Here is an 18,004-nt window from a genome sequence, read left to right on the forward strand (position 1 = left end):
CTGGTAGATTTAATATCCTACTACAGTCTATGTCAGGGTACTTTCTGGGGACTCCCCAGTGCCTGACACAATATCTTAGAGATATTACACACTCAGTAAATGCCTGTCAGATGAATGAAAGATTTATAATGAATCTCTGCCACGTGACAGAAAATTTTATGGAGTCCCACCTGTTACAAAGCACAACTTACAGTAGCCAGGATGTAGAATCGACCTAAGTGTCCAACAATGGATGAATGGATTAAAAAAATTGAACTCAAATCCTATATATACACATACACACACACACACACACACACACACACACACACACACACACACACATATACGTACACATGTACTATTCAGACATTTAAAAGGATGAAATCCTTTCATTAGCAGCAACATGAATGGACTTTACATAACTTTGTTATGTTGTGTGAAGTAAGCCAGGCACAGAAAGACAAATACCACATGACCTCACTCAATTGTGGAATCTAAAAAAAAAAAGAAAGAAAATTGATATTATAGAGATAGTAGAACAGTGGTTAGCAGGGACTGGGGAAAGGAATGAGGGAGGGTAAACAAAGAGAGGTTGGCCAATGAGTACAAAATTACAATTAGACAGGAGGAATAAGCTGGTGCTGTATGGCACAGTAGGGTGACTATGGTTAACAGTTTAGTTTTGTATATTACATAATAGCTAGAAGAGAGGCTTTTGAATGTTTTCATCATAAAGAAATGAAAAATGTATGAGGTGATGGCTACAGTAACTACCCTGACCCAATAATTATACTATATTTATGTATCAGTATCAAAACATCAGATTGTACCCCATATGAATGTATAATTACAATGTGTCAAGTAAGCTTTTAAAAAATATACTACGAATAAATAAATAATAAATAAATGTACTCTTCTTCTCCTCCTGACTCTTCAAAATAACTTTTTTTGTGAATTTATACCAAAAAACCACACTTTTTCTACTTGTAATAAAAATATGTACATGGATGTTCTATAGAGGAACTGTACCTGAGCCTGTTGAGATAGTTTTGTAACTTATCCTAAAATGACTGTTGGCTCCCACATCTGGGTTGGTTCCAGCCCTGTAGTGGGGGCAGGAAGAATCATCTAAGCTTCAGGTCAATTCATGAGGGGCAATGAAGTAAGTCTCCCTCCTTTTCCTGCCTGATGGTTCCCAGGCTTTCTTCAAACATAAAGGCTCAAATTCACTCTTTAGCACATCTTTCAAACTTTCAATGACCTCACATTTTGTCTGGGATTACAAACCTCTGCTACAGCTTCACCCCAGGCTGTCCCCAAGGTAAATCTTGCTTACCCACATGGAACTGCACTCAATTAGTGTTGACTTCACTTGCTGTGATATTTTTCCCTAAAAATGCATTGCTATAGGGAGGGAGTTCACATTTTTGGGCATTAGGGTCCAAGGTCTTTACAGCTCAGCCTTGTTTGGACTTTTTTATTCCAGTTGGTCAAACTCCAACGTTTTCTTGGTTCACCTGAGTTTTGCAGTTGGAAATATGCAAACATTATATAATGTTCCTTTATTTTATTTTACTTTCTCTCTATCAGGTTCCCAGTGACCTCTACATGTTTACTGTGCTCAATGGTTTCTTACATTCTGCTTCTCGCATCTCACCCTGATGTCTTTCCTCCAGTACAATAGATCCTCCTCTGACCCCCACCTCTGATCAATACTTCCCATTCACAATGAGGCTTATTAACGTAAGTGCACACACAAAATCTTTCACAACTGCTCTGCTTGTCCTCCTCAGAAACACAAGAAAATCTCAACAATTTTTGAGTACAAATAATAAATGGAGAGAAACTTCAGTACCTGACCTCCACTGGGACAAATTAAAGGAAATAAGTAAAATAAGAAAATCCTAGTTCAGACTGGGCACTCTTAGAAATGTCCAGTGAAGCTATGTCTACTTAAAACAAAAAATGGATTTGGCTTATGGACTGCTGAAATGTTGATGGCACAAGACTTGTGTGGTAGACTTTTAAAAAATGGAAGATCCAACATACTATTGTGAGCTTTGAACATCACATTACAAATGTATTCATGGTCGTTAATTGTCAAAAATAATAAGATTGCTGCCAAGAATAGAACCTATTGATAGCTAAAAATAATCAGATAGGACGACTGTGGATTCTTTTGAAAGATAATTTTCTTACTAAGTAATTTCTATGAACTCTTAGATGGTAAAATCTACATTTCTAGCTCCTGAAGTGAACAGCCTGTGAATTAGAATGCTTCCAAAGATGCAGAGTTAAATAGAGTTTCAACTACAGGGTGGCCATTACATTAAGTAATTTAATGAACATTGATACTGAGGAAATAAATCAAATGCAGACAACCAACACCAATCAAGGAAGCTGAGCATTCCGGGCCCTTAAAATGTATTAAATGAGTGTTTCAATCACAGTGGGAGCTTTTTCACAAACTCTCTTAATCAGCTAGCATCCTTCTCAGCAAAATGGCCCATGCATGTCAACATGGTGATCTGGAAAAAGCATAATAGTCCATTTGCACATGAGCACTGCTAGGAAAGGAAATTCTGCTTAGGGTTTTCACAGATAGGATAAACAACAGCAGGGACACTGGGAAAGGTCAGTGGAAGCCAATTTTTAAAAAATAATATTTTGCATGTGTTAAAAAAATAAGAATTTCAAACATAGACTAAAATTTGAAGTCTAACTCCAGGCAGTTAATTCGCCTCGCAGAAGTTTCTTATGTATCCTCCCATAAAATTTCTCTTCGTATACAAGTCCTTATATGTACGCCATTATTTGTACATTTGTTTCTACGTCTTGTTTTATTTTATTATTTATTTATTTATTCTTTTGGCAGCTGACTGGTATAGGGATCGAACCCTAGACCTTGGTGTTATCAACACCACACTCTAATCAACTGAGCTAACTGGCCAGTCCCCTATTTGTATATTTATTATGTGTCTGTAAAGGGGTCTTCAAAAACTTTATGTATTATCTTTTTTTTTTTTTTTCAATTTCATTTATATTTATTTTGTGGGGCATAATGTCAATACATACATATCCTGCACCATGATTCACTTAGGGTAAATAGCATAGTTTTGTCCCCATTAGTTCACCCCTAATCTTCCCCACCCCACCTCCATTCCAGCCTCTGGTAACAGTTATTCTACTCTCTGCTTCTTCCTCTTTTTTTTTTTAAACACAAAAAAATTAACATCCTTATTGCCAAAAGAATTCTTAAAAATGAATTAGAAAAATCTAAGCAGAAATTTGGTGAAGGTCATGAGCAAATAAGTCACATACCCCAGAGAAACACATGTGGTTAATAAGTACATTCTAGGATCTGCTTGTGGGTGGGGGTGGGGCTGGCCCAGCCCCGTATCAGGATCCAGGCGTTGGCTGGTTTCATTGCTGGCTTGGATGTACGGTGGCAGGGGACATATTATCTTTTAATCCCCCTCGTTTTTTTACAAACTTTCTGAAGTACCCTCATATTATATCATATGCATATACAATTTCAGTACTATAAGACTAATGAATGTATCATGTATTTATGTGACTAATGAGACTGAGGACCACAGAGGTTAAGTAATGTCAGAAGGGCCCCAGATAATAAACTTATAACCCTTTTTTAAAGCCCAAATCTCCTTTAAATTTTGACCCTCTTTAATCACTATATTGTAGTTTGAATTTTTGACCAATGTTAAATCTCTATCAGAGTCATAAGTGTATACACTTAAAAAATATGGATATTTGGAAATATTGAAGAAATAAGTGTACTTTTTCTTTTTTCTCTCCAGAGAGAAAAGCCAAGTACATTATTTCAATTCAAAAGGGGTGTCTGAATTGTAAGAGTTAATAATATTGGTATTAATAGAAAGTGAAGATAAATATTCCTGCTTATGTAGAAGTCTTAGTAGCTATACGTGGAGAAATTTTTATATATGAGAATACTTCAAAAAGTTCATGGAAAAATAGGATTAAAAGATAATAGGAATCTTTTCATGCACTTTTTGAAGTACCCATGTACGTGTATGTGTGTGTGTGTGCATGTGTGTTCCTAAGAGAAAGCTTTTCATTTGAAAATATTAGGTGAGTTTAAGTGTTCTATTTGTCCTTTGATTTCCACTCTACGTCTTCACATCTTGAAGAGATTTTGTTCTTTGTACTTTCAAGGAACCTCAGTTGAATTGGGAGAAATAAAAGTATTTTGATTCTTAAAGTTCTAAGTACTTTTGGAGGTTTGGAAAGCATATTTAAAGTTTCTTCCAATAATATCTGTTGTAAGTGCATTTACAGTAAGGACACTGCTATTTATGCTGAAGGTTTACAACTGAATATTCTTTCTAGTTCCATCTTGCTTCCCCTTAGCCAGCCCAACAAGCATCTCTCTTTCAACAAGTAGCAACATATCCCTTCTTTTAATCATAGTCCGCCTGGGGTTGGATGGGGTAGACCCACCTCAGATGCAGATAAGGCACCTAACCCAGACCCGACCAAGCAAAGAATCCCAACTTGACCCAGCAAATCACTGAGAGATGAGAACCTGGTCCAGGGCAGCTAGTGTAACTGAACTGAGAAATTGCTGGGGGAAATAGCACCTTGATTTGGCTGGTTAGGAGTGGTGTCAGTGGGAGCTTGGAGTAGTTGTGGCTGCCATTGGGGGAGATCCTGCCTAAGATGAAAGACAATGGTGGGAAAGCAGATCCCAGAGACAGAGAGAGAGCAAGTCCAGGTGGCACTCTATGATCACCTGCATTTGAGCTGCATGTGCTCCTGGATAATTTAGTTATAAAATCCATTAAATGCCTCCTCTCCCCACCCCTTGATGAAGTTTGAATTGGGCTTTCTTGTGGTTTGTCTCTTAGGACCCTGACTAATATAAACTTCTCTCATATAATTACCAGTATTTCCATACATCTAGTCATCCCTACTGAAATCCTTAGAAACATTTTGACTTTTTAATACGAACTAAATAAGATCTCTCATTCCACTGTCCCTCTGGTCTACCTTCTACCTCACTGTCAAAGATTTTTTTACTAAAATGCAGATTTCATTAGATCCTTTCTTCTATCAAAAAATGTTGCTGGCCTACCATGTTCTGCAGAATGAAGTCTCTATGTTGTAGCTTGGTAGTTGGGACCTTTGGGTGTCTGGTCAACCCAGCCTTCAAGTCTCAGTGCCCCTACTCACCTCATACGGTCTTTGTGCCAGAAAGATCAAAGAATCAACTGTCTCTCAAACATAGCATGTATCTTCATAACTTCATGACTTTGATATGCTGTTTTCACCTTCAGGGATTTTGCTTTTACTCCCCATCTGCCCTGGCACATTCTAGTCTTCTTTGATAAAATGAACGCTTGGTTTTCTTTAGTTCTGGAGCCCTTGCTACCTCTCATGGCACTATCTTTGGATACAGAACATTGCTGAGTCATAGGAGGAACTAATATATATGAATATATATAAACTCACAAATAAATTCATAATTGAATGAATAATATACTTTCTACTCTATTTTTTGTAAGCAAGTCATATGGGTTCATGAATATGAGCAGAAATGATGCTTTTCTTTCTTTCTTTTCTTTTTTTCTTATTTGTACTATCTTGCAGGTTTTCATTCATTCCTGCAAAAAAAGTTTTTCTTTTTTCTTTTTTTTCCTACAATGGCCATGAGGTTTCCTTTAATGAAATCTGGACCTGAATACCTTGCCAGATAGATTTTCCATGAGGATATTGATAATGGCTTTTAATGGTTATTTAAGATTCCTTCTTAGGCTATGTATCTGCACCAACGGTTTCATTTTTCATTTGTCTATTCATTGACTTTTATTAAGCACTTTGCAGAGTCTACACCCTGGGACAGGGCACAGCAGACCAAAGACAACTGAAGCATGCTTTCTGCCTGCAGGAATACCCTGCTGTGCAGTTCAACACCTATCAGGGTTTGCAGTTGTATCTGTCTCTTTACTCCCGTCCACTCAGTAATAATAATAATCACTGTTACAATCCATGTGACAGAGATAGTAGTAGGTGCTTTATGGATACACTCTTGATGATTCTTTTAACAACTCTGAGAAGAATTAGAATCCTAATTTCACGTAGGAGAATATAGAAGCTAAGGCCTGAAATGATTTGACCAAGCACCTGCAGCTACTGAGAAGTGGAACAAGCATTCTAACCAAGTTTTATTTATAACCAAAGCTAGTACACTGTAATGCCTTTCCATGGTCATATCCCCCTTTCATCAAGACTTCTTTTTTGTTTCCTTGGCATATGGGGCATCTCTCCCTCATTTCCTTATTTGTAATTTTAAGCTCTCTCAAACCCACGCAAATTATTTCAATGAAAATATGCGGCTCATCCTGAGCTATCTCCTTTCTAACTCCCCTTGCACTTCAATTTTTTAACTTTCTTAGAGGTTCCATCCCTACCCAAATTTTTGGTATCTATATAGTCAGAATTATTTTGATCAGTGTCAATTCCTCTTTGAATGTTTGGTAAAATTCTGCTGTGAATCCATCTGGTCCTGGGCTTTTCTTTGTTGGGAGGCTTCTGATAACAACTTCAATCTCCTTTATTGTTATTGGTCTGTTCAAATTTTCTACGTCTTCATGGTTCAGTTTTGGGAGCTTGTGTGTGTCCAGAAATTTATCCATTTCCTCCAGATTTTCAAATTTGTTGGCATATAATTGTTTATAGTAGTCTCGAATGATTCCTTGTATTTCAGATGAATCAGTTGTAATATCGCCTTTTTCATTTCTAATTTTTGTTATTTGAGTCTTCTCTCTTCTTTTTTTTGTTAGCCATGCTAATGGTTTGTCAATTTTATTTATCTTTACAAACTATTCCAAAAGATTGAAACAGACGCAAATCTCCCAAACTCATTCTATGAAGCAAACATCATCCTGATAACAAAACCAGGTAAAGATATAACCCAAAAAGAAAACTACAGGCCGATATCCTTGATGAATATACATGCAAAAATCCTCACTAAAATACTAGCAAACAGAATACAGCAACACATACGTAAAATTATTCACCACAATCAAGTGGGATTCATCCCAGGGATGCAAGGTTGGTTCAACATATGCAAATCAATAAATGTGATACACCATATTAATAAACTCAAACACAAGGACCATATGATCATCTCTATAGATGTTGAAAAAGCATTTGATAAAGTTCAGCACTCATTCATGACAAAGACCCTCTATAAGTTAGGTATAGAGGGAAAGTATCTCAACATAATTAAAGCCATATATGACAAACCCACTGCCAATATCATCCTGAATGGGGAAAAGCTGAAAGCTTTTCCTTTAAGAACAGGAACTAGACAAGGATGCCCACTCTCACCACTCCTATTCAACATAGTGTTGGAAGTACTAGCCAGAGCAATCAGAGAAGAGAAGGAAATAAAGGGCATCCAGATTGGAAAAGAAGAAGTCACTGTCCCTGTTTGCAGATGACATGATCCTATATATCGAACAGCCTAAAACCTCTACAAAAAAACTGTTGGAATTGATAAATGATTTCAGCACAGTAGCAGGATACAAAATCAACACACAAAAATCAGTAGCATTTCTTTTCTCCAATAGTGAACATGCAGAACGAGAAATCAAGAAAGCCTGCCCATTTACAATAGCCACCAAAAAAATAAAATACTTAGGAATTGAGTTAACCAAGGAGGTGAAAAATCTCTATAATGAGAACTACAAACCACTGCTGAGAGAAATTAGAGAGGATACAAGAAGATGGAAAGATATCCCATGCCCTTGGATTGGAAGAATCAACATAGTGAAAATGTCCATACTACCCAAAGTGATATACAAATTCAATGCAATCCCCATCAAAATTCCAAAGACATTTTTTCTCAGAAATGGAAAGAACTATCCAGACATTTAGATGGAATAATAAAAGACTACACGTAGCTAAAATTTGAACAGAACAATAACAATGCTGAGCAAAAAAATAAATAAATAAAATAAAGCTGGAGGCATGACACTACCTGACTTTAAGCTATACTACAAAGCTATAATAACCAAAACAATATGGTACTGGCATAAAAACAAACACACTGATCAATGGAATAGAATAGAGAATCCAGAAATCAACCCACACACTTACTGCCATCTGATCTTTGACAAAGGCACCAAGCCTATTCACTGGGGAAGGGACTGCCTCTTCAGCAAATGGTGCTGGGATAACTGGATAGCCATATGCAGGAGAATGAAACTAGACCCATACCTCTCACCATATACTAAAATCAACTCAAAATGGATTAAGGATTTAAATATACACCCTGAAACAATAAAACTTCTTAAAGAAAACATAGGAGAAACACTTCAGGAAATAGGACTGGACACAGACTTCATGAATACGACTCCAAAAGCATGGGCAACCACAAGAAAAATAAACAAATGGGATTATATCAAACTAAAAAGCTTCTGCACAGCAAAAGAAACAATTAACAGAGTTAAAAGACAACCAACAGAGTGGGAGAAAATATTTGCAAAATATACATCTGACAAAGGATCAATATCCAGAATATATAAGGAACTCAAACAACTTTACAAGAAGAAAACAAGCAACCCAATTAAAAAATGGGCAAAAGAGCTAAGTAGGCATTTCTCTAAGGAAGATATACAAATGGCCAACAGACATATGAAAAAATGCTCAACATCACTCAGCATCCGGGAAATGCAAATCAAAACCACACTGAGATACCATCTCACCCCAGTTAGGATGGCTAAAATCCAAAAGACTGTGAACGATAAATGCTGGCGAGGTTGCGGAGAAAAAGGAACTCTCATACATTGTTGGTTGGACTGCAAAATGGTGCAGCCTCTATGGAAAATGGTATGGAGGTTCCTCAAACAATTGCAGATAGATCTACCATATGACCCAGCTATCCCACTGCTGGGAATATACCCAGAGGAATGGAAATCATTAAGTCGAAGGTATACCTGTTCCCCAATGTTCATTGCAGCACTCTTTACAATAGCCAAGAGTTGGAACCAGCCCAAATGTCCATCATCAGATGAGTGGATACGGAAAATGTGGTACATCTACACAATGGAATACTACTCAGCTATAAAAACGAATGAAATACTGCCATTTGCAACAACATGGATGGACCTTGAGAGAATTATATTAAGTGAAACGAGTCAGGCACAGACAGAAATACCACATGTTCTCACTTATTGGTGGGAGCTAAAAATTAATATATAAATTCACACACACACACACACACACACACACACACACACACAAAAAAAAAAAAAACCGGGGCTGGGGGGGGAGAAGATATAACAACCACAATTACTTGAAGTTGATACGACAAGCAAACAGAAAGGACATTGTTGCGGGGGAGGGAGGAGAGGGAGGAGGGAGGGAGGTTTTGGTAAGGGACAACAATAATCAACCACAATGTATATCGACAAAATAAAATTAAAAAAAAAATAAAAAATAAAAATAAAAAATAAAATAAAATAAAATAAAATATTATAATTAAAAAAAAAGAATTATTTTGGTCAGAAGTAACAGAAACCCAATTCCCCTGAGTTTTAACAAAATGAAATAACAAAACCCAAATGCTTATAGAATGTATTGTATTGGATCATGGAGCTGGAAAGATTATTAATGCGGCAGCCTACAGAGTCCAATAAATGACTGCAGGAGTGAGAGCGTCAGAGACTGGATCTCAAGGTTTTGCGGCTGGACCCAAAGGCTGAGTACTATTAGGACAATTCTCTGTTGGCATTCACCTCGTCTCCACTTGTCTTTATCTCTGGGTTGTCAGTTTCCCCTGCTAAAGGCAGACTTCCTCCACATAGCCAAGGAAGAATGTGCAGGTAAATCCAATATTCTATCTTTTGAACATCATGATCAGGAAGCCCCCAAAGGCAAGAGGCCACCTACATTGCCAGCTCTAGCTGAAAAATCCCCGGGAAGGACTCCAGTTGGCGTGGCTTTGAGATCATCCTTTGCCCAATCTTTGAGGCAGGGAATATTAGTGTTATTGTGATTGGCAGTTCTGGGGTAACACCATGGGTTGAAGAAGTAATTGTCCAAAAGAAACAGAGGTGATTCCATCAGAAGAGAGGGAATGAGGAAGTAGTCCAGGAAGGAAAATGTTAGATGCCTCTGTCAACTATAGAAGAAAGAGTCTGGATTTGTACTCATACATAGATGTGGATAACAGGTAGGGAGCATTTGTTCCAGTTTGTCTGGTGCTGCCTCGGTTTATGTCTCTTTTCCTGGAATCCTGTCCAGGATAGCTTTTTGCATGAATTACCTCATTTATCTGCAAAACAACTCCATGGGATAGTTAGTATGAGTATCTCTGCATTACAAATAAGAACGCTTTGCCTGGAGAAGCAAAGATACTTGCCCACAGTCGTACAACAGAGACTTGGCAAAGCTAGGATTCAAACTGAGACCCCAGTCCTTCACCACTGCGCAATGTTGAATTACTTTACAGATATGGAGCATGTGCCTGTGTATCCATGTGTGTCTGTCTGTGTGTGCATGTGTGTGTACATGTATGTGTGAGTGTGTAGGAGAAAGAGAGAGAGAGAGAGATGAAAAGAGATGGAGAGATAAAGAGAGTTTTCTTCCCCAATTCTGCCTTATTTCTCTGGCTCTGCTCAGAAAGTTGTCATGAGTGGTAGCTGTCCTCCAAGATGGCAGAGCAGACCAGCACTGGTTAATGGCTCTGGGATGATCCCATATTGAGGGACATCCATCCCTTTGTGCTCTGACATTGATGTTACTGTCAGTTGACAGTGAGCTTTATCATCAATCCCTTCAAGTACAAAAGGCCACTGTTCAGAAACTGTCATTAAAAGCAGCCTCTCTCTTTTAAAAGCAATCTCTCCTTTATTTCCTCCATAATAGGAGCCAGTGTACCAGAAGAGGCTGACCTTAAGTTGAGCCTGTTTAGTTTTTAAAAAAGGGGGGGGGGAGAAGAGAATAGGTTACGTTTTTAATGTATTTAAGATTGGAGGCAAAGAATTAGAATGGAACTGAGAGTAGGACGGAGTGGAAGGCAGGGCACAGAAAGCAGAGTTGGCCTTGGGTTTTCTTTGCTTTTGGATAATGGGCATTTCTAGTTAAGTCAACACAGCCTATTTCACAGCCTGTCTCCCGGTGATGTATATACTCTTTGGACAGGGTTGCCGGCTGCCTAAAGATCTCTTTTAGCCATGGGACATGGGTATAAATAAGCTTTATGTCATCCTGGCTGCTAGGAGCAATTGTGGGTGGGGTGTATACTGAAAGGGAAGGGCAGCATGTTCATTGCTACGGGAGTTCAGGTAAAGAGGGGAGAGAAGAGGATCCTGGAGAGATGTAATGGGAAGGGTCTACTGAACAAACTTCCTCCAGGGTTTTAATTACTTTACAATGACCTTTTGGGAGAGGTTATTTTATTTTAATTAAAAACGTAAAGATGCATGTGATGAAGAGGTGATCAGTATGGAGGGTAAGAACATGGGTTTTGTAACTCTACTTCCAAGGTTCCAGCTGGGTCATGGTGCAAATCAAACAGCCAGCGTGTGAGCTGTTTAACTTCCCAGTGCCTGTCTCCACATCAATAGCCACACCCGTTAACCGTGACTATCAAATGAGTTGACACAAGAAAAGAGCCTAGAAGGGTTCCTGGCACATAGCAAGGGCTCAGCCAGCATTTGCTCTTATTATTAGCATTTTGTGGGTGCTTTCCATGGACCAGGCACAGGGGTTCCAATGGTGGACAGGACAGCCATGATCCACCTCCATGAGCCTTATGTTCATAGACGTGAATAAGCCAACAGCACTGATCATTATACATGTTAGAGAGCTGTGAATGACACTCAGTTGGAATTAACTCCTCTCCCGCCCACTGCCCCCTATGTGAGGTTGTTAAGAAAGACCTCCATAAGGAGGTAGCATTTAGGCAAAGACCATGTGTGTGGCCAGCTAAGGGGTAAATGTCTCAGTGGAAGGAAACAGAAGGCGCATAGCTTCTGAGGGAAAGAAAAATGAGACTGGTGTTTCAGAGGAGTTGAGAGGAACTGGTATGGCTCAAGAGTATTGAGCAGGCAGGGAATGGCCCAAGTGGATGTGAGGCACACAGGCAGCAGGGAGACCGGGCAAAGACTCCCAATCCAAGTAAGGACATGGCTTTAATCTTAGCACAATGAGAAGCCACTGGGAGGTTTGAAGGGTGGCCTGATCAGATTCACATTTTAAAATAACTCTGGCTCTGGAACAAGTGCAGTAAAAAGGCCAAAAGAAGCTTTATGCAGTTGACTAGGTCAGAGGTGATGTTGGCTTAACCCTGGTGGTGGCAGGGCCAGACCAGCCCCCACCAGATAAGGCTTGGTGGTCTAGCTGTGTGTTACTACCACCCATCTACCTCATTACATTCATCTTAAATTGCTTATTTAACTGTTTGTTTTTACTAGGCTATAAGGGCAAGCACTGTATTTCTTCTTTTCCCTTCTTTATACACTCTGTTCCTAGTCTAATGCCAAACTCTTATTAGGTGCTCAATATATGTTCAATAGATGGATACATGCAGTATAGTGCTCATTACAATGTTTAATTTTGCAAGTCCATGTTATCAGAACATCAAGTAAGTGACTTCATAAATAAGAAAGTCATTCCTCTCGAAATTGCAGTATTTGTGATGGAGAGGTAGGATTCTAGATTATCTTTATGTCAAAAGCTGTGGACCTTGGACAGGGCACAAGCAGTACATGGCTCAGCTACGTATTTTCTGCAGGAAGATGTCCCCTTAGCTCCTTATCTGTGGCATATCAACCAGGAGTCCTACTTAATTTTCATGCAGAGGAAGCCTTTGAAACCCAGGCCTCTTTCATGCTCTGGGAAGATTTGAGAGGGGTCAACCCTGTTTAGATTGGTTCTCTGCACCAGTCGGGGAAGCCTGCTGGCTGTTCTCAGCATGGAGTATGTTGCAGAGAAGAGTTGAGCAGGAATCAGAACAGAGAACCAGGGCACTTCCCAGCTTGAATCAGTCTTGTCTTGTATGGGTTCATTATTTTGTTGGAAATTAATCCCCCAAATGGCAGACATAGTATAGTTGAATATGAACTGACAGTGCATTTCATGGCCAAGTGAAAGTGGCTTTTGGATTATCCACCCTGTTTAACTGTTCTTGCCTCTGAACCCTTCCATTAGTGCAAATAATTGAACGATACCTGGCTTTGTGTTTTCACACCCAATTTGATGTCCTATGGCATCCGAGATGGGGTGGGGAGTGTGGGATGATCACTAGCAGCTTGCTATCATTTGCAGTGGAACCAGCGTAGTTTGTAAATGACAGCTATTGCTTGATGAGAGTTTCCTATGTTGAATCTATTGTGTTCATCCCTTAACCTTGATGATCACATTCAGTCCTCACAAGAATCCTACAATAATAATAGTAAGCACTAATCTGACATTTACTGTGTGTCCAGTGCTATTCTAGGTGCTGACATGTATTAACTCATTTAATCTTCAAAACAATCCAAAAAGCAGAAATTTCCACCCTAGGGAGTGAGAGTCACATGGAGACCAAGATATGAACAACACCCTTGGTATTGAGCCAGGTGGAAGCCCTGCCTATGATGTAGGTATCATTCTCCTCTTGTCACTAGGAGTTCAGAAAGGTTAAGTCACTTGCCCAAAGTCATACAGTCAGCATGTGGTGGGGTCAGGAATTGAACTCCCATCTTTCTGTCCTATTATTTTCTTTTAATTACAACCACATGAGACCCAAAAGCCAGATATTTATTAACAGTAGGTTTTGGACACAAGACACTTTGGCAGAAAAAGCATCTTCCAGGCTTTTATTAAAGTGTAATTTAGCAATGAGCATCATAGTAGTAGAAGTGTGGGGATCTATTCAGTCCTGTATTTTAGTAAGGAATTTGACTTGAAGAAACTCCAAAACCCCCAGTTGGCCAGGCGAACAGGATATTACAGGATGCTCTTGGTTTGCTTTCTTTGCCATGCCAAGGTGTTTTTTATGTTTTGTTTTGTTTTGGGTAAACTTCCTTTCTTGACTGTGTCCAGCTAGGAGCCAGAAGGACAACTGAGGTTTGTAAATTTGCAACAGATATTGAAATAAGGTACGTACATAATTAGCATGGAGTGGCAGATGAGGTAGTCTGAAAGATTTAGATTATGCATAGGGAATTAGCAAACAGTTCCTGATTACAACATTCAGACACATTGCTGTTAGGTGGGTGTGGAGTGTGTAGGCACAGCCCATCTAGACATTTAATTATAGAATGGAATGTCCAAGAACAAAAATTACTGTGTGCTTAGTATGTGACGAGTAATATGCCGGGCTGCTTGCACATACAATGTATTCTTCCCAATAACATTGTGAGGTAGGTACTATTGTTATCCTCTTTTACAAATAAGAGCATTGGATCTCTGATTGTTGAAGGGTTGTAATCATGGCAAAGCTGGGATTTGAACTCAAGTCTTGTCTAACTCCACATCCTGTTCTCCTAGAGGGACTTCAACATCAGGGGTTTCAACAGACAGGTTATTGAAAGCAATCTAATTTATTTCCTTCTAACACATCATTCTTCTGAACCCCCTTCATTTTAGGACTCTGCAAAGTAATCGTGTCTATTGTTGATATCACACCTACATCGAAACAGGCAGCAGGCTACACAGCTTGCATGCACTAATTCATGCAGGCACTCACAGCAAACTTTTGAGGTTGGCACAGGAGTGTTATGTCCGTGACTCAGATGAGCAACCTGAGGCTCATTTTCCAAAGTCACACATACAGAGGCTGTGCCAGGACCCAATCTGGTTTCTCTGAGTCCTTAAGTTTGCACTCTTCACCACTTGCCATTTTGTCTCCCAGTCAAAGCAAGACAGATGATTGATGGTAGATACATATGTAGATAACAGATAATAGAGACAGATATATATAGAGATATGTATATGTACACACACACATATATCTCCATATCACTGTAAATTTAGAATTCGAGACTGTGCTGTCTTTTTCTTCTGAGTCGTCTGACCAGTTGCTTGCGTTTGCAGCATTGGTGCACTTAACTCCTTGCCTACGTTGATATTCCTCTTTGTACCAACCCTGTCACGATAACAATTGGAATAAAACCCAAAGAGCAGTGCAGAGAATATAAATGGGTTATTTTCCTCCTCAACTGCGAGTGGGACAAAACTCTCATAAAGAACAAAGGAACAAAGGTTCCATGACAAACATACACCAGGGGACTTTAGCTCTCTCTGAGATAGCTCAGATGACATAATGGAAAGAGAAACTTAGAACAGAAGGAATCCCAGTGAGAATTTTAGGCTGACTTGCTTGATGTACGTTCATGGTCTTGTGCATTTATAATTGTTGATAGCATTTATTGAATAACTATTCTGTAAGTGAAGCTATCATATATCACCTACCTATATAGCGTGTGATTCACTAAGCACAGACATATGTGAACTGAGCAGATGGATTCAGAGAGAACTTTTGTCTCTAAAAAAGTGATTGTTTATCAAACCATCTAAATGTCTGAGTAACTTTTTATCAGAATCATTGAAGTAGTCATTAAAAGTGCATATGCAGTCCTATGATTAGAAATAGCTTTCTGGATCATTAAAAGCTGATGTGAAGTTAAGTCCTTTATTTTGAAAGGTGCAGTGGTGACATGCTTAAGGGTATAGGCTTGGACATCATCCTGGCTGAGTTTGAAGCTTGATCCCTAGGTCATATGATCTTGGGCAAAGTGACTAACTATTCTGAAGTTAAGTTCCTTTTTTTTTTTTTTCAGGGAAAAGGAGTACTTTTAAATACCTGTGCAACCCTCATAAACCCTTGACCCATATAATCCAGTTTGTTTATGAAACTCTATCTAATGGAGTAGAGCAGTGAATGAAGTTATTTTTTTTAAATTTTATTTATTTTTTGTCCTTTTTTGTGACTGCGCTCAGCCAGTGAGCGAACCGGCCATCCCTATATAGGATCCGAACCCGTGGCGGGAGCGCTGCTGCGCTCCCAGCGCCGCACTCTCCCGAGTGAGCCATGGGGTCGGCCCAGTGAATAAGTTATTAATCTTTGTTTTTAGTCATTGGCCTTTCTCAGCAAAGTCCTCCTCCTCTTCCTTCTATCTCTTCCATTCCCTCCGTTCCTGTCACTCTCAAAGCTCAGCATCAAATATGTCCAGGGTCCTGTCTACAGGTCAGCTGGCTGGGGAGGAAGATAAGTGAACAGCAAATCTGTTTATGAGTCAGGGAGATGGGTAGAGCCCCCAAAACATTTCCATATCAATACTTTCTGGTTTAATCACCCCTACCCTATAGCTTCTACCCATAAAAGGCACACAATGATGAACAAGCTTCAGATCTTTCATCCACAGTCACGGATAAACACTGCTTGGTACCTGTGATGCAGCAAGGCCCAGGTTCATTCAGGGCCACTTTCTCCAAGGTCTTGTGAGATGGGGAAAGATAGCTCGTGTTTTGCTAGACCAGGAGATGAAAGACTAAAGTGCATAAGAAGAGTGGAAGCAATGCAAGCCGGTGTGACCAGAGTGTTAAATGAGTGAATGAATGGTGACTTTGACTATAAGACCAAGGAGGGCAGCTCGTTGTACAAATAGGTACAGGCAGGTGCCAATAGGAAAAAAATGTGCTGTTCAGTGTTCTATAAAGTTAGCAATCACATCAGCTTCAGAGATCCACAGACACTGTGGATTAAACTGTGTCCCCCAAAGTTCCATGCATTAAAAACTTAGTCCCCACTGTGACAGGGTTAAGAGGGTGGGAAATCCTATTATAGTAAATGAAAGGTGGGGCCTTAAAGAGGTGATTAGATGGTAAGGACAATGCCCTAGACAGTGAATTAATCCATCGATGGTTTAATGGTGGTTATGGGCATTGTTCTGATGGCTTTAAAAGAAGATCCCAGGAGAAGCTCTCTCTCTCTCTTTGCTCGAGCCATCCGCCATGTAACACCCTGCATCACTGAATAGAGTTGCCACCAACAAGGCCCTCACCAGATATGTTCCTGGATTGTGATCTTCTCAGCCTCCAAAACTGTTAGAATTAAATTCTGTTTCTTTATAAATTACCCAGTTTCAGGTATTTGTGTTATAGCAACAGAAAGAGACTAATACAACAGAGAAGGGGCACCCAGATCTAACCTGGAAGGATGGATACAATATGGCAATCAGGTAGAAAGGATAGTCCAGTAGGAGAAGATGAGGAAGAGGATAGATACACGTGGAGGCAGGTGTACTTAAAGTAGGCTGAAACAACTAGCCACTCCAGAGCAGAGAGTTCACATGGGGAGCAATTAGACCCAGAAGTCAATCAGAGAAGTCGGTGAGCCCAGATTATATGGACTTTGAAAGCTAGTCTCAGGCTTTGAACTTTACATTGGTTGCAGTTCTGAATTTTGAAAGGTGGGTAAACCAACATCATCAACGTGTGTTTAGAACAGGGGTTGTCAGCCTCAGCACTATTGTCATTTTCAGCCAGACAAATCTTTGTTGTGGGGCACTGTCCTGCAATTTTCAGGATGCTTAGCAGCCTCCCTAGCTGCTACTCATGAGATGCCAGTAGTGTTCCCCTCACCACCCCTCACCCTGCATTTTGACAACTAAAAATTTCCTCAGATATTGACAAATGTCCCCTGGGGGGAAAAATCACCTTTGGTTGGGAAATTCTGGTTTAGGAAGATATCACTATCAGCAGTGTAGGGGGGTGCATAGAAGACATATGAGACCAGAAGCAGGGAGACCCATTAGAAGGCTATAGTAAAAATTAGGTGGAGTCATAAGGATGTGTGTACCCAGACATAACCCTGCACCCCGTCTACCATGAGTAGATGGGGCATTTGCATGAGCTTTAAGAAAGGTGCATAGAGGGTTGGGGTATTTAGAAGGAAGCACGTGTCATTTTTGATGTATTTTATTTTTCTGAATCTATTAAGATGGCCTCTCTGTCAAAAGAACAATAAATTCACTCTCAGCAGGGA

The sequence above is a fragment of the Cynocephalus volans genome, chromosome 6 (genome assembly GCF_027409185.1).
Source record: "Cynocephalus volans isolate mCynVol1 chromosome 6, mCynVol1.pri, whole genome shotgun sequence".
NCBI lineage: Eukaryota > Metazoa > Chordata > Mammalia > Dermoptera > Cynocephalidae > Cynocephalus > Cynocephalus volans.